This window comes from Dendrobium catenatum, unplaced genomic scaffold (genome assembly GCF_001605985.2).
Source record: "Dendrobium catenatum unplaced genomic scaffold, ASM160598v2 fragScaff_scaffold_1061, whole genome shotgun sequence".
In the NCBI taxonomy this organism is placed as follows: Eukaryota; Viridiplantae; Streptophyta; class Magnoliopsida; order Asparagales; family Orchidaceae; genus Dendrobium; species Dendrobium catenatum.
In genome coordinates, this window is record NW_021319523.1 from 1349620 (window position 1) to 1376671 (window position 27052).

Consider the following 27052-nt stretch of genomic DNA (forward strand, 5'->3'; position numbering starts at 1 on the left):
GCTCAAATAGCAAACCTCATAGTAAAGGGTGTCGACATCAAAAAATTTGAGTATCTTAAATATATCCTCTGCTCCAATATATAGGAGAATGGGTAACTCCAATAGCTTTTCCCATTTTTTCAAGAGATTCCAGTCATTTTGCATAAAGAATAAATCACTAATCTAACTTTTTGATAGATCCTGAGTGTGAATAATAAGCTACATGGATAAAAAAAATGCGACCCTGTGTATCACTAATAAGATGACCTATCTGAGGAAGGCACTTTGGAGATAGCATCTATCCATGATCTCAAAAAGACTATCAATTTTATTATGATTGACATGACTCTATAAGAAAATTGGGACAAACTCACTCCAAATGTCGTTAAAATGTCAATCAACACTGGAGGTGATGAAAATCATAGCCCTACTCATAAATTGAACTCATATACTATCAAAAATCCTTGAGGATGAGAACAAGTATGATTGGACTTTATAGGCAACTTCATCACAAGATCATAGGGAAAATGGAAGTTTTTCCTAAAAGTAAGCAATGAATTCCTAGTTATGGTGGTGACAACATTATCAGCCTTGGCCACCTTATGAGTTCTATTTATACCCCCAGATTGGGAAACAGGGCGATCTCCATTGGCTCGGAAGATTTTAGCGGAGATATGATCAGCCATTAAAGCTTCTACATTAAAGAGAGGCACTGAATTTATGTAGTGGAAGTCACCTATAAAAACATAGTGTAATGCCTTTAGAGTAAGAAGAAAAATGGGAAAGAAAGATAAGAAAATGCTATAAAAATTCTAACATTTAGAGGATTATGAGTAGGGAAAGACACCTATAAAAAATAGTGGAATATCTCAACTGTAAGAAAGTTAGATAGAGAAGAAAGAAGAGAGAAATAAGCAATTAATCCCCTAGCGCAACGGGGTAATTTATAGGAGCATTTTGGGGGAAAAGAAGCTTCTAGAATTTTTCTAAATTTTTAAGAAAATTTTTGAAATTTTTCAATAATAATAATAATTAAAAAAAATTTAAGGGGCGGTTTAGCAACTACCAATCTCACTATAAAGTCGTCACATGCAGCTCTTTAAAAAAAGGATGGGGCCCACAATAAAAAAAAAATTAAGGGGCACTTCACACTCCCCTTCGCACGCACTACCGTGGGGGCCTTTGCTAGCAGCGGAACCTATCAGCGGCCGACAGTTCGGCTACCAAATCATATTTGGGCTTATTATTTTGGCCCGGACAATCCAAATCAGACATTTTTTGGGTCCCCGGACACATTTTTGACATCCTGAACACAATTTTTACACTTTAGAGCTCAACAGGACTTCTGCGATCGAGTTTGAGAATATTAAACTTTTTGGAACACAATTTTCCAACATTTGATCAATTTGAAGTATCGTGACTTATATTATTAGGCTTATGGAGCTTCGATGTCCAAAAATAGGGGGCAACTGATGTATCATCAAAAATTTATCTTGACCAGACACGAATCTCATGGCAAAAATCAAGTTGGAAAATTCAAAAATTAAATTGGAGACCATTTGAACTCCAATTTCAACAAACTTAGAATCAATTTGAAAGGTTTGGAAATACAAACCCAACGACACCAAATTTTACTCAATCAGAGCCCAAATGAGTCCAAATCAAAGACCCGAAGCCCATTTGGAAGATTCAATCCATAATTTGGATTACCAAACAGTTTACAAAAGTGACATGCTTATAATCAAATCAAGCGACTCGATGAGACGAATCCAATGATCTCAAGATCGCTAAATTCTGATATCATTAAGACATTCAAATGTCCAATAAACGATCTATGGTCAAGGGATTCAACATTTGCTGTCCATTCAAACCACTCCCAATTTACCCTTGATTCTCTAACTATTTACTAGTTATGTCACTCTCAAAAAATTATAAATATACCCTTCATTTCCCATGAGAGGGGGACCCTAAGCAAGAAGAGATGAAGAGATGAAGAGAAGGAAGAGAGCCATCTTGCCACCATACTCTTCCCCGACCACTGCCAGAGTTCTGCTCAACTTCCAAGTGAAGCAAGAATTATATCCAACCACTTTAAGGGCCGCCGGAATTTGGCCCAACTTTCAAGCAATGCTGAAATTATGCCCGCTCTCCAAGTGACACCGAAATTTTGTTCGACCTCCAAGTGACTCTGGAATTTCTCCCGACCATCCAATGTCGCCGGATCTCTGATCCTTGTTTGTAACTACATTTCAACCCGAGAGTTGATTATTATAATCTGATTGTCCTAAATTTTAGAGACGAATCGATCATTTGCACTCCAATCAAACATTAGTGGAATCTTTTTAGCTGGGCAAGGCCCCGTGGTTTTTACCCTTTCCTTGGGTTTAGGGTTGTTTTTATATATTGGATACTTTATATGTGTATTTTTTTTTGGACAATTAAGATAGACTCACCAACACAATGCATACACAAAACTCAAACTCAAAACCTCTTAGTTGGTAGCCTAAGCTCCCAACAGATAGACCAAGATGAGCTATGTTATATGTGTAATTCATTTCATCAAACAAAAATCATGATGTAAACTCTTTAAAAGTCTTGGTCATACGAATTTGGATTTAAACAAAATTATAGTAGAACTTAACGTGTTGATGAGCCAAGTTAATGCATTTCATATTTGTCCTCTAAACATCTTTAAACATATAACGCCGTTAATTAAATTTAATAATTTTTTTTAAAACTCCATTTGCTATTTGATTTTCTAAGACATCAAAATATATTGTAGAGATCAAGATAAATTATCAAATTTATGACGAAGTAAAGAAATGTGATTTCTATTTTTTATATAGGTTTATTCTAGCTAAATTTTAATTTAATAAAAAAAGAGAAAAAACAATCGTTCTTCGCTTCTACACAATTACTGGTTATTTGACTTGTGAGGCCAGTATGCAATTATCAAGTTGACTCTTAGCTTTCTTTTGAGACAGTTTTCTTACTTCTTTCTAAATATCTTTTAGTAAACAATTTTTTTAGTTCAAAAAATATTTGTACTAAAAAGTTGCTTTTAAAAGCAATAAGAAAATTGTTCTAAACGAAGCGTTAGACGTTGACAATTTGCTGAGCCTCAAAACTCACCAGCATTACTTGCACAATTTCCATGGTTAGTGCTTCCCTTATAACTTGCTCGAAGAGAACTCATTAGTTCAACTTGAACATTTCCTCTTCTATGGAGCTTGCATTTATTATCCATAGTATAAAAGTTGACTGCATTTGCTACACAATCGACAACACCGATCACCTTGATGATCATGAAAGAACTCCACAATTATTATAGAATATAAAGTAGAATAAGAGTCACCTTAATTAACACTACAGAACTCGAAAAAACAAGCAACTTAATGGTTATGTTACTTCAAAGCAATATAGAAAGTCATTTGACAAAGATGATTTAGAGCATTTAAGTCCTTGTATAAGAAGCTCCACATTATGAGTGATAGCATATTGTTTTTGTCAACCATTGACATCACATAGAATTGAGGGTTGGCTCTCATAAAATGTAACACTTTACCAATCTAGCATAAGACTAAGGCTTCGTTTGGGACGGCTTTTTTATTACTTTCTAAAACGGAGTTTTAGTATAAAAATAAAAAAATTTGTACTAAAACTCCGTTTTAGAAAGCAATAAAAAAGCCGTCCCAAACGAAGCCTAAGTGACATTTAAAATAAGATTTCAACTCATACTCTCCAATTAATCAAATTAACAACCAAAAATTTTGCTTCATGAATGAACATGAAATCTTGAAAAAGAATGAACATGAAGTCTACAAATACAACAGAAAAAGCAAGATGAAAAAATTGTTTTATATAAAAGTTTATATGTGAAAGTATCTACATAATTATAATTTTATAATTATAAATGCTTATCATTATGTTATTGGCGAAGATGTTTCCATTCTATCTGAAAAAAGAACGTAAGTTATTTTAATTATGAAGCAATATGAAAGATATAAATTAAAGAGATATGTAAAATGATCCATACTTTGATCCTTCTCTTAAACACATAAAGAAAATGAATCTATTTGAATCCACATACGAGTGTTTGTATAATTATCACACTTAGCTAAAAATAGTACACTACAGGAAAATCACCCAAAACAGGCGATTTTTTCCGGCGGCATTGATGGTAACACCGGCGGTTTAGAAAACCACTAGTGGCTTTTTGGCGATTCTCAAACCACCGGAAAAAATGGCGTAGGAAACATTTTGCCGGCAGTTTTTGCCGGCGGCTTTATTAGCCGACGGTCTTCCGGCAGCTTATACCGCCGATTATTACCGGGCTTTGTACCGGTGGTGTTCCGGTCGTTGCGCCGCCAATCATTTTACCGACGGCTCACCGGTTGTCCCTTCAACGACGGCTTGCCGGCGGTTACAACGGCTGGCGTGCGTTAGATAAACCGCCGACACTCGTCGGTACACCACCGGTACGACACCGGCGGTCGCCGGCAGTCTTGATCGACAGTCGTACTGGCGGTCTAGACCGCCGACCTTTCACCGGATAACCGCCAGGTGCCGTTGGTAACCGCCGATATAATACCGGCGGTTTAACGATATTACTGGCGGCGTCAATCAGCTGTCCGATATCGTCGTTTTCGGCGGCTAAACCGTTGGTTGGCCGCCGGAAACTTGTAGCACCTGAAAAAAAAAATTGACAGTCTCCCCTCTATTTGAGGGAGGTTTACCCTAAATTCTAAACCTGCACAAAAAGTAATATATAACAACAAATTTTGGGCAACACGCCGCTATATTCAATCAACTATCACAACTATATACATAAGCACAACCAAACAAAATATTAAATGTAAACAAAGTTAATATGTTCAACCATCAAACATAAGTTCACAAGTTCAGAAGTTCACAAACTCACAAGTTCACAATAAACATAAAAAAGTTCTACTCCTCAGCTATATCCTCGATGTCTTGAGTTGTTCGTCGCTGCTCTTCCTCTTGCTTCCTCTGATTTTCAACTCTGTAGGATTGCAGCTCTGCTTGCATTTCATTTTGAACCCTTCTCATTTCTTTAATCTCTCTAGTCAATGTTGCAACCCTCCGACTCACAGTTTCTTCAGCTCCACTTGGATCATAAAATACTGAGGTGGATGAACTACCCTCATAACCATAGCCCTGTGAACCCAAGCCATATATCCTCCCCCTCTGTCTTCCACCAACAACATCTGACCAAGTATGATACTAAAAAATATGGGCTATTCCTAAAGATGATCTCTGGCCAGTTGACTGGCAGCTTTCTCGAGCTCGTACAAAATCATCCTGCGAGAATAAAGCCATAAAATAAATTATAAATTGATATTAATATTAGTTTTATTAAAATACATTTTTATTCCAAATTTCCAAAAAAATTTACTCGCATGAGCCTTTTTAGCCTTTTCATCAACCCACTGATGATCAGCTTGATGTTGATGAGTTCTTGTATGCAACTCCAGTGGTGTTGGCTCCCGACCAAAGTACTCTTTCTGAAAATTTAAGTTATAGTTATAATAACATAAATATATTTAATAAACTAATTTAAAACTATTACCAGTCGCCGTCTATGTTCCGTATGAGGTACAGATTCACCAGTATGAAGAGAGCTTCCTAAACTATCACAGTTAGAGGCTCTATTCTGTTTATTCTGCTCTCTCATTTTTCTAAACTCAGGGGTCGCCCAAGCACTACTCAAATCAGCCCAAACTCCCTCTCCAATCCAATTAGGATGCTGCCCAGACTTTCTAATGTCCGTGAACATGTCCTTGAGACGGGTTGCTCCTCTCCTCTTAAAATTGGTTCTGATCATCGTGCTGTGCTCAGGCAACCACCTAAATTCTTTCTGTAAAAATTTAGGCAATACCAAAAAGATTAGTACAAATTAAATCACATATTTGAAATCATACCAAATAAGTATACATGAAATTCTCCAAACTACATATCTCTAACCGGCTTTGGGTTCTTCTTCCAGGATAAGTATGGAGCATCATATTTATTCTTTATAATATCCCGGATCATATGTATAGGTGACCTTGAAGGATTGAAACTGCAGGTTATTTTTTTATCAATAACATGTAATATTTCAAAATACAAACAACTTAATAACATAAATTGAACTTAGTTATCACCCTCAGGCTCAATGTATTGACGCTTATCAGTTGCAGGTGCATGATTGCTAGCGCCAACCTCTGGTGGTCTAAATGGTCCACCCTGTTCATACTACACCAGATAGGGGTAGTAATATGGGTAAGGGTAAAGAGGGCGAGGACCAGTGGATGGACCTGCTGCCTGTGATGATGGTGGAGGATAATATGGATAGAATGGAGAGGCATGTGTCTGATCTGGAGAGGGGTAGTGAGGAATCTTCGAGGGAGGAGGGAAGTGGCCAAGGAAGTATGGAGGTACAACTGCAAGCGGATCTGAAGGTCCCTGACCCTGCTCACTCGGGGACTGTTGCTGGCCCCTGGGTGGTGGTGTAGGTACAATAGTAGGTGAAACTGAAGGTCCCTCACCTTCATCAGGCTGTGTGGTTCTGCTGGGAGTAACAGTAAACTTCTTCTGGCAGAACTTTGAGGCAAATGATTTACGAGGATGTTCATCGCCTGAAGCTATCTGCATTAAAAGAAACAATTAGTAAAGCATTATAGTATATAAAAGGTACAAATAAAAGAAGTAGTTAATTAAATAGTTAATGAATTATAAAAAGTAGTTAATAAAGTAGTTAATGAATTACATAAAATATTTAATAAAGTAGTTAATAAATACAAGTTGGAAATTAACAATTTCATTTCTTAGAATTCAAAAAGTACTATTCAAAATATTACAAAACAGTAATATTCTACAATTCTAAATTACAAAAACTATTCAGAATCATCAAAACTATTTTCATTGCTCTCAAGGGTATCTTCACTTTCATCCTCGTTCTCATCTTCGCTTGAACTACTTAAACTATTCACATCTTCTAACTCCATTTCAATACTAGAGGTTGTAGTTGGCATCTCCTCAATTTCAACAGGCCTACAACTTGACATCTCATCCTCTTGATGTGTAGTTGCTACAACGTATTGTTGATCAATTATTCCCCGTGCTTTTATTTTTATGACAAATAGTCAATCTTGTTTGTCTCTATGACCATAGAGATATTTGCTGAAATAAACTTGAATAGCTTGACTTGCTAATACAAATGGATCAAACTTTCAGTATCTTCTACTATGTTTTACATCTACTAAACTATACGCAGGATGAACCCTTGTGCCTCTATTTTGTACTGGATCATATCATTGATAGTTAAACAAGCATACAAAGTTCTAATATTCGCCTGGGTATTCCAAGTCAAGAACCTCATTCAGAATATCGTAATAATCACACTCATCTTCTTCATGAGTGTTCCCTCTAACACATACTCCACAATTTTTTATTTTTCTTCATTCACTCCACAACTTGGTATAAAATCTGAGCTCATTCACTATATATATTGGCCAAGTTTTTACTTTTCACATTGGACCCCATTCTAGTGCTTGCAAACCTTTATCGAAACATTTGTTATCAAGATTTTGTACCTAGAAACATTTTCAAATATTAGTACTTTTTATAATAAATAAGATTTAAATTTTTAAAATTGATGTGCTCACATATGATCTGAACCAAGTTGGAAATTCATTTGCAACAGCTTACTCAATATCCCTCGAATCTGTCAAAGAAAAATTGCTTACGAAATACCTGGTGACAAATAATACTTTAGTATTTTAAATAAACATTACTCATTATTAACATTATGCAAGAACTTACTCTAAGATTGGCTCAATTTCTTCACAGTTCAGTAGCATATACAAATTCGCTGTATTTATTTCTAAATCGTTGAGAAATCTTTCAACACATTTGCCACTAGGCTTCCCTTGCCTTCTAAATACTGATAGTGCAGCATGTGATTGTTCTTCTATATCGAAGTCCATGTTACGACCAATCTTTGTTCTTGTACTCCTTACATGGGGCTCGAAGTAGTAGGAGCAAAAGTGAGTTGTTTCTTGAGACAAATATGCTTCACATATTGATCCTTCTAGTCGTGCTTTAATCTTAACATATTTTTTCAACTTGTTCAAATATCTATTACACAATTATAATCATCAAGTTAATAACAATATGTTATCTCAACTTATTCAAAAATATTGAAGACCAAATAAAAATCTGGACCCATTTACCTTTCGAAAGGATACATCCAACGATATTGTACAGGTCTACTAACTCTAGCTTCATAAGGTAGATGGACTGGAAGGTGTTCCATAGAATCAAAAAAATCCAGGGGAAATATCTTTTCTAACTTGCAGAGGATGATTGGTATGTTATCCTCGTACCTCCGTAAAGCATCTTCGCTTAGTTTAGATGAATATAAATCTTTGAAGAAAATGGTAAGCTCAGTCAACTGATTTTATATGTAATCGGGTAACATACATATTATGATCGGAAGAAGAACCTCCATAATTATGTGACAATCATGACTTTTAAGTCTGAATAACCTTGCAGATTTTATGTCAACACATCGGCTTATATTTGATCCATATCCATCAGGCATTTTTAAACCTTTAAACCACTGACATATCGATCTCTTTTGCTCTAACGTGAATGAGTACGGAGCTTTGGGCTTCATTATTTTACTGTCGATTGTTATTACTAACTTTAGATTTTTTCACCGGCAGTACTCTTTAATATCCATCCTTGTTTTGACATTATCTTTACTCTTATCTTTAACATCTATAATTGTATTAAAAATATTATCCGGGAAGTTCTTCTCAATGTGCATAACATCCAGATTATGCCTTATCAAATTAGTTCTCCAATATGGTAATGTCTAGAAAATACTCTTTTTAATCCAATTATGTTCAACACCATAACCCAAAAATTTAGACTCTGATAGCATTGGAAAATTAATAATTATTGGAATGTCAGAAAGTCTCTGTAGTACATCATCACTACTTGATCTGGTTGGAGGAGGCGACCACTCAACTCTATTTTTGACGAATGCTTCTTTATTTCTTCGAAACTAATGATTAGCAGGTAGAAACATACGATGACAATCAAACCAAGTATTTTTCCCTCCATCTTTTAGTGTAAAAGCTTTACTAATCTCCATGCAGTAAGGACATGCTAATTTTCCTGCTGTGCTCTAACCAGACAACATTCCATAAGCTGAAAAATCACCAATGGTCCATAACAATGCAGCTCGAAGTAGAAAATTTTGTTTTGTTGATATGTCATATATGAGCACTCCTTCTTCCCATAATAACTTGAGGTCATCAATTAATGGTTGCAAAAAAATATCAATTTTTGCTTTCAGATTATGTAGTCCAGGTATTATAAGAGTTAAGAACATGCACGGAGTAGTCATACACATATCTAGTGGAAGGTTATATGGTGTTAATATAATTGGCCAACAAGAGTACGGTGTAGTAGTTTGACTATAGGGGGTAAAACCATCAGCACATAATCCTAATCTTATGTTGCGGGATTCAGCAGCAAATGAAGCATGTACAGGATCAAAATGTTTCCACGATTCAGCATCTGATGGATGAGAAAGAACACCACTTTTTGCTATTTTTTTCTTTATGCCATCTCATATGGCCTGCTGAACTCATTGATGCATAGAGTCGCTGAAGTCTTGGAATGATTGGTAAATAAAATAAATGGGAATATGACACATCTTTCTTTTGACGATTTTGTTTTCCCGAGTTTGACTTAAACCGAGGAGCATTGCAAGTGCGACAATAAACTTCTGCTACATCATCTTTATAGTATAACATACATCCATTGATACAACAATCAATTTTTATAGTAGTGAGACGCAACTTGGATACTAATTTCTTCGTTCGGTACAAGTTTGAGGGAATTAAATTGTCCGCTTGATTAGTTTCCTTCATAAGACCAATAAAGCCATTGAAATAATCACGGGGAATATTATACTCAATTTTAATACTTAGCATCCTCACTGCAATGGATAATTCAGAATGTGTACTGCAACCATCCCAAATTAGTTTTTGAGCTGAATGTAATAACTAAAAGAATTTTTATGTTTCTGCATTTGGTGGCTCTTTCACACTTGACCTTAAATTATGACCTGCTACATCAAAAATCAGGTCTTCATAGGGTCTATTCATTTGATCTTCATCAAATGTTTCATAAGCTGTAAATGAACCGGCATAAGCATCTCTATGTGGCTTGTACTCGCCATGTGATGTCCAAATTCAGTAGTTTGGAAGAAATCTCCTACGATATAAATCAACCTTCACATCTTTGGGCTTGAGGAATGCTAGATTTTATGCTTCGAACATGGACATCTAAACATTTTATCAAACTGAAAGGAAGGCAGTTGAGATGCAACTTGAATGAAAGTTTCAACTCCCTGTATAAATTCAACTGTCAATCCTTTTCAACCCGGCAACAATCTGTTATACATCCAACTTCTTTCTTCTTGGATAGTCATTTGGACGTTGAAGTAAACATCCCCCTACATAGTTATGAAAATAATATTTATAACATAAAACATGCTATACTTTAAAACAAGTATATTAAAGTCAAGGGAGACTATTGACCACGATTCGGCACCATAAAGCATTGCAGATCTCGCCACCATATTATAAAATTTTTGCCGAAGTTTAAGAGAGACTATTCTATCACACAAGGCATGATCGCTGCCTCACAAATGGACCCGTTGTGCACTTCCATTTGGAGGTACTAGGTTGAGTTACCAGACATTATTAGATCAACTAGAGGATGTTCTTTACATCTCCTAATGTTCTTTATCAGCAATATGATTGTTCTAATAATATACCCTTCTATTTCACCATCACTTTGAACAAAAGATCGAAGATATCTAAAACATGTATCTTATTAATGACTTAGTAAATATACCCTTCTATTCCACTCCATATATTATTTATCAACTCTAACAGATATCTAAAACATGTATCTGATAATATACCCTTCTATTACACTCCATATATTCAATTTTAGATCTACTCAAGCGAAAACCTTTAGACTCTAAAGTTGACCATCATAATTCAAGTCTAAGGAAATGACTTAGTAAATCCACTTGCAAATGTCTAGTGAGAACATCCATGACTAAAAGTTAAATTCTCTTCTAAATCTAATAAAGAAAGATAATTTCTAATATTTTCTAACCAAGTTTTTGAAGGTCTACCTCTACCATGCTCTCCCTCTCTCTCTCGCTCACTCACTCACTCTCTCTCCTTCTCTCTCTCTCTCTCTCTCAATCTCTCTCTTGCTATCTTGCTCTCACCCAAAGTCACAATCCACCAATTAGATCTAACATTACTAAAATTACACTTAATAAATTCAATTTTAGATCTACTCAAAGGATTACAAGATTACAACCTATTGTAAATGTCTAGATTACAACCTAAAGCATACACTAGATTACAAACTCTTGCAAATGTCTAGTGAGAACAAATAATCACAGAAAATCATTCAAGTTTACCTTCAACTCCCGGTTATCCTTTAACTCCCACGAACACGCGTACGGCCGGTGTGAGATGGACGGCGGCAAGGTAGTGAGGCTTTGAGGAAAGGCCGGTGTGGGGTCGGCGGCCGGAGAGAGGACGTCGGCCGGCGAGAGATCGCAAAAACACAAAAGAATTGGGAGGCTCGGACCTGTTCATTTTAGGGGTTAAACCGGCGGCTTTCCGGCGGTCTCAACCGCCGGTAATGAAATTACTTAACACCGGCGGTATAAGCCGTCGTTATATCGCCGGCAATTTTGACAGCCGGCGCTTTCACCGGCGGTTTGATAACCGCCGCTAGTTCCGACGGCATCAACTTAGATAACCACCGGTAGGCCGCCGATAATAACCGGTGGCTTAGCAGCCGGCGAAACCGCCGTTGATACCGACGGCCCATTTACCGCCGGTCAAAGCCTCTGGTAACAGCTGAATTTCCTGTAGTGGTATGTGCTGACAACTCTTTTTCTCATTCTTGATCTTGAATTAGAAGCAACTACTCTAATAAGTATATATAATAATTTTATTTCCATTCTTGATGACATATAATATTTCGTCCAATTACTCTTCCTCTTTATAATAACATAAAATCTTTTACTTCTGGAAAAATCTCTAAATAATTCTAATTTAATTTTACTAGCCTTTTGTTTGTTTTCACTGTAATATATGTAGTAAATTCATGCCGCCCATTATATTTTTTTGCTCCACCAATTTGACTTTCTTTACTTATATTACTTACAATATTTGAACCAATTGTCCCAACTATTCTCATTGTAAATGTTCAAATTGCACAACCAATTTTTAACTTAAAGCATAATGCATATTATTCATATAAGTCATATGAAAAATTGAGCACAATTGAAACATTCTTTAAGCTTTTATCTCCATTGTAGATCATAGGATAAGCAAAGTACATTACAAAATTTCACTCTTTGGTCCATTATTGCACAAAAGGTCATGAGACTATTGCATTCACCTTAATATTTATTAAAAAATTTCTTACTTCTTCTTCTTGGTCATTAGCATAATGAGATAGTTCGACAAATTAACTCAATCTTATACATTCTTTATAAGGCAACTCTAAGATAGAAATATGTTTGATGTTGAATATTCCATTTCTCAAATAATATTAACAACCTTATTGGGAAAACCTTATATATCATAAAAATTTTAATGCTTGTTTCATTATTCCTTTGTACGATAATTATGATGTGAGATTTCTCTTTCACTATATGAAAAGAAGTATTTTTTTCTAGTTATAGAGCAATCAACCTATAATACATGAAATTCCAATGAGGAAGATAATTCATGATAAGCTCCCTAGTGGGTACTTAAAGTTGCATGACAACATCAACAAACCTTATTAACCTTACTTTGTATGCAATCACAAAAACAATAGTATCATTAATCTTTTCTACAATGAACTCGAGAATTTTTATTATATATATTACCATCAAATTCAATATATGAGCACAACAAAATGACTGAAAGCTTATATGTAAAAAAAAAATCTTTTGGAAGCTATCCTTTAACAACTTTATAAATTTGTTTTTACTTGAAGTTTTATAAAATAATATCAAATAATACACTGAAAATATTATCTTTGATACACCACTTACAAAAGGCTTTTTGGAAGATATCAACTTTTTCAAATATTGTGTGTAGAGAAGATAAATATGAAAAACCTAATGGCACACTTTTGTAATCTCTAGCTAAAATTAATATAATGAGTTGAGACTATCATATATACTTTTTTTATTCTTTAACTTTTGCAAATTATAGTAAAGCTACTTATGTTTATATTTTTAGCATATTTTTAAGCTTTTATTTCTTTGTCATATCATCATTACAAGTTACAACCTTTTAATACTTTAAAAAGCAGTAAGATTTGGGTTTTGAAATAAGATTGAAATCAAATTCGTCAAAACTAAAAATAGTTTCTCATTGATGAGTATGTATTGTGCTATCATCTCTCTCACCATTGTCTACGCCATCTCCCTCATTATTACTATTAACATTCATAAAATAATTCTTATTATTAATAGTAAGAGTTATATTTTATTAGCTATCAAAATATGATTGTATTCAAACTCCACATTTATAGGCTCAATTTATGGCATTCTTCATGCTTGTTGTGTTTACATGCTAAATAAATAAAATGAAATAATTCATATTTTGTGAAAACTATAATCCTATACATAAATTTATAAAAACAACCCAAAAATCCTTTAAATGTAAATGAGATCTAGATTTAGTTGTTTTTAGTCACCAAATAAACATGCATGCAATGTAATATGCTTATAATTTTGTATATATAAATAAATATACACTTTCAATGCATAAATTATTTATAATGATAGAATTTTAGCAGCACCTGTTCGCTAGCTTCTCTGTACAAGTGAGCAATCAAGTTGAATTATCAGGGGAGGGAGAACTTTCATGTGATGCTTTTCAAAAAAAGAAATTGGTTTTAGCTACATCGATTGTGGAAAGTAAGTTTCAAATTTCAAATCATAAGGATGCGAAAGTGGTTGTGGGAGAAGCACCTCAACCCTCTATTTGTAACTTATTGAACATGATTACAAACTAGGGCATGCACTGCCTATGATCAAATTTTATATTTGCTTGTTGGAAAAGTAATAAATTTTTCATGCTAAATAAAATTTTGTAATTTATATGTTAATATGAGATAAAATTTTCAAATATTTACTTTTAAAGAAATAAAATGAGTGAGAACATTATCAATTGGGGGATTTACATACATAGCATTCAATTTTCTTTTCATTTATATTTTTTTACATCAAAATTTATTATTTATTTAAAATGAGGTGAAGGACGATCGAAGCCCCATCCCAACAAGACCTCATAACAACTTTCTCCTATCCAATGAGACCATCATGATTTCTTTCCATAGAATTTGTTAACTTCAATAATAAATGTTATATTATAAAAATAATAAAATTTAATTATTAACGATAAAAATGAGGTAATTTTATGTTCCATTCAATGTATGAAAATCCCGCTTGTCAATTTTGTTAAAGAGATGAAGTTCTTCAGCTCTTACTCGTTTTGCACATGCTAGCGTGTAGTTTATAACCACACGTACTCGACACTATCGGCCTTTTTGTCCTGTACTATGAACATATTTGCCAAAATAAAATAGTATGAATCATGGATCTGTTTGAATAGCTGGGGCCCACCGATCACCTACAAATATTTTAGGCAATCGAGAAAAAAAAGGATCCAAATTCGAATAAAACTCAGAGAGGATATACTGCATGTGGAAAAATTATTAAGTGTAGATTTTATATATTGTATACTTTATATGTATAATTTATTTCATCAGACAAAAATTATGATGTACACTTGTTGCGTTATGGTGTATTCCAGGCGGTACAGAAATATAAAGTTTAACGTCTTAGTTTTGTACGAAGATGCAGCACACAATCAGATAAGATAGAGGATATAGCGTTCATAAGAGACTCCAACATTTTTATTTATAAAATCCTAAAAAGGGGAAAGTTACTGGGTTCGTATTTTCAAGACGTTCAGTTCAACTATAAGTTTGCTTAAATTGGAGTTCAGATGATCTGTAATTTAATTTTTGAAGTTTCCATCTTGTTTTTTGCCTCAAGATCCGCATCCGATCAAGATAATTTTTTGATGATATATCAAAACTCTTTTAGAATCATGGGGTCATCTGAATTTCAAATTGAATAAAATTATATTGAAAAAAATTATTTAATTATAAGGTCATTAACATACTTAAATGATAAATGAATTGTTTATGACCAAATAAAATAATATGTGCTATTCGATGGAGTATTTTGAGATTTTTTGCTAAATTTACTAAAATGACATTCTAAAAAATTATAAGTAGGCTAACATTCTTCACATGGAAAGATTTGGAACACTTTTTGGAAAATTATTTTTGCTCTTGTGTGGACTAACATTTCAGGAAAATTGAACTCCAGACTAATGAAGACTTCAAATCAAATTCAACATGAGATAGTTTGTAAATTTTCATTGTATTGAGTTTGAGTGAGAGTGATTGTAATTGAGTAAATAAGCATACACACACACTTGAGGAGATCTTTTAAAAAAATCATATTGATCTTACGGGACGAACAAGGTTCATACGGGACGATCAAGTCAGTTATCTCCTCGGAAGAGCAATGAAACGAATAGGAAATGAGAAAATTTTTCTATGTCCAGATTGTCCAGACGAACTTCTATTCAACCCAAGACGAAATGCTCTCTGGAAAATTTTTATCCAAACGAACTTCTATTCGTCCCAAGATGAAATGCTCTCTGAAAAATTTTCGTTCAGATGAAACCTATATTCATGCTTGGATGAAATGCTCTATGAAAAAATTTTATCCAGACGAATTCCTATTCGTTCCAAGACGAAATGCTCTTTCTCTTGAAATTTTGGTTACATCATGCATTTTGTCGAAACCAACCAATGATATAACTGTTCGTACCGGACGAACTAAGTTCGTACGGGATGATAATCTTGTACGAAGTCAGTTCGTACCAATATACATTGGGTTCGTATGCAACTGTTTTAAGTAGATTCGTCCAGGACGATCCACGATCGTACGGGACAATCCACTATGTATAGAATTGAAAATCAACAATTTTTTGGACGGTTTTTTGTGTCTTTTCTACATAAAGTCCAATTAAAACTGCCTCTTAATCTTTTTTGCCTACTGATCTTTGTGCCAACTGAAGGGAGACTCAAGGAGAGAGTGTTTGAAGGAGGATTCTTACTATTGGAGCATGAAGGATTCACTTGGTACTCAAAGGTAAGAATATCTACTTGTGGTTTTTGATTACTTCACTATTTTCTCTCTTCCTTCTAGATTTCTTGTGAGAAGATCTGTCAAGGAGATCCAGTTCTCTGCCGACACTTGGAGAGTGTGAATAGCCGAAGTTTGCCTACACTTGGAGAGTGTGACAGCTGAAGGGTTCTCTGCCCACACTTAGAGATTATGAAAGGACGAAGGGTTCTCTGCCCATACTTGGAGAGTGTGAAAGGACAACAGGTTCTCTGCCTACACCAGGAGAGTGTGAAAGGACGGACAGTTCTCTGCCAACACTTAGAGAGTGTAAAAGGACAACGGTTCTCTGTCGCACCGGGTAGTGGTGAAAGAGAGTTTTATAAAGGCTTCTCCGCCTAGCTGTGGGAGCAAAAGGAGAGTCAGTAGTGGTATTAGTGTAATACTCGGAGGGTGCCTCCGAGGAGTGGATGTAGGTTATATTTGACCGAACCACTATAAATCTTGTGTCTTTTTATTTTCTGTTTCCTTTTGTTTTATTGTTTAACTTGTGGTTGAAAAACCTTTTTCTACAAAATTCATTAAAGTAAATTTTATGTATAAAATTTTAAAAGAGGGTAAAATTTTTAATTACTAATTCATCCCCCCACTTGGTTAGCTGCTGGGACATAAGCTTAGGTTTAACAACCTGATTCATATTGAACAAGTTTCAACACACTCTACCTCCAAAGCTTTCACATCCACATTATATATATGGTCGTGAGCTTCCTAAATCTAATTTTGGCTAATTCTTTTGAAGGTAACATGCTTTTTGAATTCTTCTATGACTCTGAATAGTGATTGCTCTGATTTAGACTTGGTTTCCTTCTCTAACAATATAATATAGAGCCTCTTATTCTCATTTTTAAGAATCTGTTGATCTTTTATATGCTGATTGATAATCTCCTACGCGCATCCACCAACTCAGTATGTAGATGATCCATCTATTAATTCTGTAAGGAAGCTAAAGTTATCATATTAGTCAACTCTACTCTTCACTCTACTAGTTGCTTCTTCACTTCCTTCATCTCCTTATTTTGCCATCATATTTTTTCTTCTACTCTCCTTGAAGATATTTGACCTTCATAAATTCATTGTTCCAGTCCTTCAAGTCCTTGGTTATTTCAATCTCAAGATCCATGCATTGCATTAACTAAGGTAATAAGACAAGATTTATGAGGGGCATATCCTTAGGAGATTACAAAAAGAAAAAATAAAATAGAAAAGATGAACTTACTAACTCCTCAGCCCATTGATGGCCAACACATTGATGTTTCAAAACCTCTTCTAAAATATGTGGTTTGGATGGAGAGATATGGTGACCTTTGCTAGTATCTACCAAAATCTCCTCCACCCTTTCTTCTTGGATGCCTGTGGATCACCCTTATTCCTTGAACATTTTGGAGTCTTTGAAGGTTGGATAACTAACTCTAGGACTTTGGCTAACTTCTTTAGCATATGTTCATGTAATCTCCATATCTGAGTAGATAGTCCCACCTTGAGCAAATATTTTTCATCTACATATTTGCTCAAATAGCGTACCTCATAGTGAAGGGTGTCAACATAAAAATTTTTTAGTATCTTAAATATATCCTCTACTCTAATATATAGGAGAATGGGTAACTCTTGTAGCTTTCCCCATTTTCCCAAGAGATTCCAGTCATTATGCATAAAGAAGAAATCACTAATGTAACTTTTTGATAGATCCTGAGTGTAAATATTCAGCTACATGGATCTAAAAGAGATACGACCCTAAGTATCACTAATAAGACGACCCATATGAGGAAGGCACTTTGGAGATAACATCGCTCCACAATCTCAAAAAAACACTATCAATTTTATTATGATCAACATGACTCTATAAGAAAATTGGGACAAACTCACTCCACATATCGTTAAAATGTCAATCACTATTTTGAGATTTTTTGCTAAATTTACTAAAATGACATTCTAAAAAACTATAAGTAGGCTAACATTCTTCACATGGAAAGATTTGGAACACTTTTTGGAAAAATTGTTTTTGCTCTTGTGTGGACTATCATTTCAGGAAAATTGAACTCCAAACTAATGAAGAATTCAAATCAAATTCAACATGAGATTGTTTGTAAATTTTCATTGTATTGAGTTTGAGTGAGAGTGATTGTAATTGAGTAAATAAGCATATACACACACTTGGGGAGATCTTAAAAAAATCATATTGATCGTACGGGACGAACCAGGTTCAAACGGGACAATCAAGTCAGTTATCCCCTCGGAAGAGCAATGAAACGAACATGAAATGAGAAAATTTTTCTATGTCTTGTTCATCCAGACGAACTTCTATTCATCCCAAGACGAAATTGAATATTTAAAAGAGCTTGGAGACATGGATATCTCTAATTAGCTCCATCCGACATTCAATGCCAACGATCAATGCCAAGGATCAACATCTCCTAACTTCCATCACCTAAAATGTATTACCCAAGCACCATCATCCAACAACAATCAAACTACTATGATCTCGTAAGCACCATCACCAGCCTGTGATATCTCAACTGCAATTAATTGACCACCTTCACTAACCACTATCCCTCGATTAAGATCATCATCTCCTACTATAAGTGCATAAAATATACTAATAGTATTTTAAAAATCAATTAGAGCAAATAATTTTGTTAATTATTCATTTTTTAAAAACTATATTCATTTTTAAAATTTAAATATTTATATCGTATGATTAATTTCCGTCAATAATTTTGATTGATTTTTTTAGTCAAAAGTTAGGTAAAAGTTTCAATAAAATATTAGTCTAAAATTTTGTTGGATCAACTAATTACTGACTGAATTTCTGCTGATAAAACCTTCAAAAAATTTTCCAAAAAATTTGCCTAGAAAGCTGCTAAAAATTCCGAATGAAAATTTGCTAGAAAATTCATCTGAATGTTTGGTAGTCACTTGAAATTCCATTGGAAATGGCTATTTTTCTTGTAGTGACTAGAGAGATGATCTGATATATAGATGTGGAGGTAGATGATAGCCTTGCCTAGAGTTTTTATTGAAGCATCTTCTAGAAAAGGTGGAGGACTGTCGAATGGGAGACAATCTAGCTTCCATTTGGTTTAGCTCATGTAAAGGGCATAGTGCATAGTATGACTCAAGATGTTATTCCCCAAGATCTTGTGAAAAATTAATCATAACTTCATCTAATTTGACATCAATCTTCATTTCTACTAGCCAACTAGTCATCTACTATTCAATATGATAAATAAAAAACACACAAAATCATTTGATTCATTTCGATTCAAAACATTTATTTATAATAGTCTAAAAGAAGTTCAATACATTAAATTATATTAAATAAACTAGACAATAAAAGAATATCTTCCTATTATTTATAACTTGGAAACATGACACTTCTTTTCAGTTACATGAAATTATGAAAGATTAGTTTATGAACATGTCTTGAAGCCTACTTTTAACTCCACTTTAACTTAAATCTCTACATGATGAAATCTCGCATCTATACAAGATAGGCAAAGATAACCCAATACCTTTTATAACACCACTTGGTTATGTCACTTCTATATAATATAGAAGGATGAATACATAAATTTTAACATGTATGGGCCCATAAAACATAACTTGTACTTGAACTAGATCATCTCCCCACCCAACATCCACCATATGCAATGCAATTTCACACAAGAACATGAACATGAACATGGGCATTTCAACATATAGAATTAACTTATAATATTACTAAAAAATATTGAAGTAGCACGTTGTTGCAAATCTGAATTCGTGTTTTATAATTTTGAGATAACAAATATTTCTGACATTTATGTTTCTCTACTATTTCTCTGCCTACTAATATTTTAGGTACATAAGGTCAATTGCAAATCAAGCGAGCTCAAGATTGGGTAGATTATGACTGAGTTAGTACGTAAGTGTAATTCCAGGGTTTTTACCTTTTTTTGAGTCAAATGTAATAATATGGATCCTGATGCTAAGTAACCTTGCACACAAACACTCAGGGGGAGAATTTCTATAAGCTTAAGACTTTGTCAATTTTTGATCATATCATATAGGCCGATCCAAAATTATTCTGGATGGTTAGTTAAAAACAGAAACCTTAATTAGGCAATCCTTATTAAGATAATTGAATTAAAAAAAATCATCCTCATGATATTAACTTCGTTTTGGTTGATAGACTCAAATAAGAAAGAATCAGCCGGTAATTCTTTTAAGCATGTTATTATTTTTTGACATTGTACAAGATGATTCCATATCATCATGGATGATTCATTACAATTATGCCTGAATTAGTCTGATGATTGAGAAAATCAATTAAGATTTGATTGATCGATCATATTTTCCTAGACGATTGTAGAATCATCATAGATGATCAGTAAAAAAACCTTAGAGTTTGCTCTAATCATCCATAATAATATGAACATCATCCTATACAATTAGTTTAAAATCATACAAATCTTCCAGCACATCATTCTGGTTATCCAACATATACATGTTGGACTATAAAGAAATATAACATATCAGCTAGGACGATTCTTGGATTGGCCTATACGATTAGTTCGAATTTGGGTCTTATTGTCCAGCATATCATTCTAGTCATCCAGGAGATACATTTTGGACTATGAAAAATATAACTTATTGTTCAGGTCGATGCTTGGATCGTCGTGTATGATTAGTTCAAAATTAGAGAATACTGTATAGAAAATTATTCTGGTCATCCAGAAGATTCATCTAGACGATGATGAATTTAAATTGATTATCCTACATATCGTAATGGTCGTCCATATGATTCATAAGTAATCTAAGGTTTTTTCTGGTTGATCGTACAGGATGATCCTGCGATCATCATGGATAATATGATCGATAGATCTAACCTTAATTACTTTCCTTAATCACCTGATTAATTCATGCATCATTGTAATGAATTGTTCAGGATGATATGACATGATCCTATATGATTTCATAAAATAATATCATACCTAAAAGAGTTTGGTGGCTGATTCTTTCTAACTTGAGTCTATCGTCCAGGATGATTTGCTTAATTTGGTTGTCTTAACACAGGAGCCCTAATTAGTCTTTCTATTTTTTAACAAATCATCCAGGACAATTTGGTATCATCCTATACGATGTGATCAAAAAAAAAAACAAAAAAAAAACCCTTAAACTTATAGAATTTCTCTCATTTAGTGTGTGTGTGCAAGTTTACATAACATCAGGATCCACCTTATTACATTTGACTTAAGAAAAGGATAAATTATTGGAATTATACTTACAGACTAACTCATTCGTAATCTATCCAAACTTGACCTGGCCTAAATTTTAATTGATCTTATGAACCAGAAACATTAGTAGGTAGGGCAACCAAAATTGTTGTGTAGTAGTAACATAATAAGAAAATAGGAATGTCTGAAATATTTATTATCATCAAAATTTTAGTAATTGAACCCAAGTTTGCAATAGAGCGTACCTTCGAAATGTAGTTAATCAAACCATGCCAGGAAAATTTTCTAAGTCATGTTTGTATTATACGAAGTTAGCTCCATACGTACATCATCCAGAGTATGAAATAGATACGCACAAGTTCATCCGAACAGACTCCTGATTTTTTCTGAACTATTCATATTGTACGATCATAGGTTCATACAGACAATGTCCAGAGTTTGAAAAAGTTATTTATCTTTTCGTCCAAATTAATAGGTAAATATTTTGAACTTTCATGCTCTATGATCATAGGATCGTATAGAAAAATTTTAGAGTACGAAATAGTTCAGGGCATTTTTGTACCAAATGAAACATGGTTGATTAAAATAGTTTATACTATACGATATGGATTTCATTCTGAATGAATTTATTCAATTTTGAACTGATCGTATTCTACGATGTCAGTTCGTACACAGGTGAATTAGAGCATCATATTAGTTTGTACTGAATCATATGAGCAAATTTTGAACTATTCGTATGTATGATCATCGATCATACTTTACGGTAATGGACGATCAAAATTAAAACTTTTAGTGTTATGGACAATTTTTTCATGTCTTTCATATATAATATCCTATAAACTGACTGTGGATGAAATCCTTCTACATATTTTCTTAGAGAGCAAGTGTATGAGTGATTTGGGAGAGTATTTGAGAGAGAGTTTTTGTAAGTGGAGAGTGTGAAGAGTTCAGAAGATTACTCAAATGTGAGAATCTATTTATAATTATGGCAAAACTCTCTTTTAATTCTTTGAAGATGCTCGTGAGTAGATTTTTGAAGAAGATCTGATACTATGCCACACTAGAAGAGTGTGAAAGGATGACGGTACTTTGCTGACATTTGGAGCGTGTAAAAGTATGATAGTACTCTGTCGATACTTGGAGAGTGTAAAAGGATGACGGAACTCTGCCGATACTTAGAGAGTGTGAAAGGACGACGATAGTCTGCCGCACCGAGGATTGGTGGAAGAGATGGTTGTTATAAGGGCTTCTTCATCTTACTATGGGAGTAAAAAGAGAGTCACTTTGGTAATAGTGTAATACCTTCAAGGAGTAGACATAGGTCTAGTTAGACCAAATCACAATAAATTTCTATGTTCTTATTTTTTTCTATATTTTTACTTTTTGTGCGTTTAAATTTGTGGTTGAAAATTTTAAATTGATGAAAATTTTAATTATGCAAAAATCAAAAATCAATTTTTTATATCCAAGAGATTTTTAAAATAACCAATTCACCCCCTTCTCCCCTCTTAGTTAGCCTTGGGACAATTAAATTAGGTATAACAACCTATATAAACTTTTTTGTTTAAGGAAACCTCTTTGTTAGTGGGACTTCTAGGAGTTATCACCCTTAACTGAAGCCATTCTCCAGCACCCCATTCTGACAGATTTAAACTACGAAACATCAATTCCTATGCTAGGACATCTAACCCATATGAGTATATTGATCATTATAAAACCTTCATGCATATCCAAGGATCCTCGGATGCACTCCTCTGCCATGTTTTTCCTACTACCCTTAAAGGAAAAACTTGAACATGGTTCTATTCACTTTCAGCCGGAGTGATCCCTACATTCGTTAAATGGGCCAAAGTATTTTGTCAAATAGTTCATTGCTAATTGAAGAATTGTAAAGGATTATTATCACCTCTCTAAGATTTATCAAAATGAAGGAGAATCATTGAAGGAGAATTTTTAGTAATTTTCCATGGAGGCTCAATAAATTCAAGGAATAAATCCTGAATTGCTGAGAGCAGTCTTTCTTGGAAGCCTCTGTCCTAGCCCCTTATATTTAGTACTCATACAATACACAGTTCATTCATATGCCAACCTGATCCATCACCTAGATGCATAAATCTCTATAGATGAAATCATAAAAGCTTATAAAAAGTAGTTTATGCACTTGGGATGAATAATTCGTTCTCATAACAAAAGAAAAAGGAAAGAATATTCTACAACCTAAGCCTCCATTGCCACGATGGGATCCTCAGCAAGAGGAGTATACCCAACTCAACACATCTCATGCAAATGTGTTGATGACCATTTGATATCAATTTATAATGAATTGGCTGAATCCTTTGAAGCTGAACACATTAAATCAAGATCAATACTATCATTTCATCATAGTCGTGACCACACTACCGAAGCCTATTAGAAGCTCAAGGATGTAATTGAAAGGCTTATCTGCCAAGGTTATCTTTGATGGTTTATTAAAGATCCATCTGCCTAAGAGGAAGCTCATCCCACTTAGGGGTAAAATTAATAATAAAAAAAGACAATTGATGAATAATTATATAATAGTTAGTTAAATTGAGACCATCACAGGAGGCCCCTTATTATCTAATCAGGTCTTATTAGCTGTAGATTAAAATTTGACACCAAAAAAAATATCATATGAATTATTCCATCACTCTTAATAACTCTTATTTGGAGTGAGTGAAAACCCCTCATCAAGAATCACTTGTAATAAATATAGAGATAGGTGACCCTTGTTGTAACGTTAAAAGAATTCTTATGGATAATAGATGTTTTATGGACATCCTATTCTACTATACTTTTCTTAATATAGGTCAGATGAGAGAAAAGCTTAAACCTGTTGCAGATATATTGTATGGGTTTGATAATCAACCGGTATAAGTAGAAGCGACAATCAATCTCCTAGTTGTACATAGGGAATTTCCCTAACAGACTACACACTTCATCAAGTTCATTGTAGTAAAGTCAGAATCATCTTACAATGTTTTCTTTGGAAGGCCACTCTAGTCAATTTTTTAGATTATCACTTCCATCACACACCTTAAGATAAAGTTCCTTACCTCGATAGGAGTCAGTGTAGTATACGGAGATTAACAACTATCATAAACATACTATCTTAGGTAGGTCCAACCACGTCAAACAGTTACCCTGAGCATTGTAGATTTTTGTCTCCAGAGTGAAGATATCCTTCAGAGGAAATCTCCTGTAGAAAATCTCACTACTGTATCCATATTAGAAGAATACCCTTCAAGGTCCCTGTAGATTTGATCCCTTCTCTCAAATGAGGAGAGGAAAAAATATATACATTTTCTACGTAACAATTAGGATGTTTTTTCATGGAGTCTGGTAGATATACCCAGAATTGACCCTGAAGTGATCGTGCACTCCTTCAAAGTCAACCAGATGTAAAAGCCAGTAATCTAGAAGAAATAAAATTTTGCTCCTGATTGTCAGCAAGCAATCGAGCATGAAGTGGATAAGCTTTTGGAAGCTGAATTTATATGGAAGGTGCACTACCCCACTTGGTTGGCGAATGTTTTCAAGGTATAGAAGGCAAGTGGATTTTAGAAAATGTGTGTAGACTATACAGATCTCAACAAAGTCTGCCTAAAAGATAGTTTTTGACTTCCTCGTATTCACCAGTTGGTCGATACCACCGCTAGACATCAGATGTTGAGCTTTATGGATACCTACTATAGCTATAATAGAATAAAGATGGATCATATTGATGAGGAGGCAACAGCTTTTCAAATAGATAAAGGGTTATATTGTTATCTAGTTATGTCATTCTGGCTCAAAAATACTATAGCCACATATCAATGCCTTATGAATAATGTTTTCAAGGACCTTATTGGGCGCTCTATAAAAGTATATGTTGATGATATGCTAGTAAAGAGTCTTGAAAAAACTATACATATATCTAACTTGGAACAGCGCTTCCATTTGCTGCGACGTTACAACTTTCAACTCAATCTTGCCAAATATACTTTTGAAGTTGCCTCTAGAAAGTTCTAAGGATTTATGGTAACCCATCAAGTAATTAAGGCAAATCTTGACAAAATCAGGGCACTAAGGAACATGGTTCCCCTAAAAAATATCAAAGAAGTATAGAGATTGAATGGAAGGATTACAGTATTATCTTGCTTCCTAGCCCATTTAGGAGACAAATATCTATCATTCTTCAAGATACTAAGAGGTGCTCATAGTTCTAGATTTCAATGGATCAATGAATATCAAGAAGCCTTCGAGTAGCTACGAAAGTATTTGGAATCTTCGATACTATTTTCTATACCAACACTATGAGAAAAGTTGTATTTATATATGGTTGTTTCTTCCCAAGCTATTAATTCAGTCTTTGTATGAAAATAAAATGCTATACAATACCCCATCTATTATATCAATAAGATATTATCTGAAATAGGGGGATATTAACCACTATCTGATAAAATAGCTTTAGCATTAGTTTACTCTGTCAGAAAATTATGCCCTTACTTTCAAGCCCATATAATTGGAGTTTACACAAATCTATAACTGAAAAGTATCCTATAAAAGTTAGAAGTGTCTGGTAGGCTCATCAAAATGTCAATAAAATTAGAAGAGTTTGATATCCACTACTTGCTTAGACACGATATCAAATCTCACATATTTACAGATTTTATGATTTAATACACCATCCCTGTAGCCAAGGACCCCCCGAGTGCTCCTCCTCCCACTTGTTGGAATCTATATGTTGATGGAGCTTCTGGAAATTCTGTTGTCAAAGTTGGAATTTTGTTGATGTCTTCATTACAAGTTACTCTTGAGGCTGGTAATCGACTATGAGGTGCAGAACTTTGTGGTTCACACTGATTCGCAATTGGTCATCTCTCAGGTGGAGGGAGAGTTTAACATCCATAATCCATAATTGGCCCAGTACTACAACATCATAAAGTTTCTCTTAACTTATATAAAAGAGTATCAGATCATCCACATTCTCCAAGAGTAAAATGCATAAGTCGATTCTCTTTCTAAACTGGATACATCAATGACATGAGATGCTTATAAGAGAAAGTATATCGAGGAGATTCACTTTTTAAATATCCAAGGTTCATGCATCATACAATCAATCAATAAACTAAGAGAGACTTCCTAGATCGAGCACATCTTATCCTTTTTACATGAAAGAGTGCTAGCTAAAAACCCCATGACTGTAACATGACATCAAAGACTAGCAGCAAATTTCATCATTATTGGTGGCAAGTTAAACAAATACGCTTTTACTTAACCATACCTCAAATGTCTCCCACCTTTAAAAGCTGATTACACACTCCAAGAATTCCATTTAGGAGTATATACAAAACATCTAGAAGGAAAAGAATTAGCCAACAAGATTATGAGGAAGGGATTCTATTGGTCTATAATTAAACGGGATGCACTTGAGTTTACTCAAAAGTGCAAAAACTACCAATTATATTCCAATCAC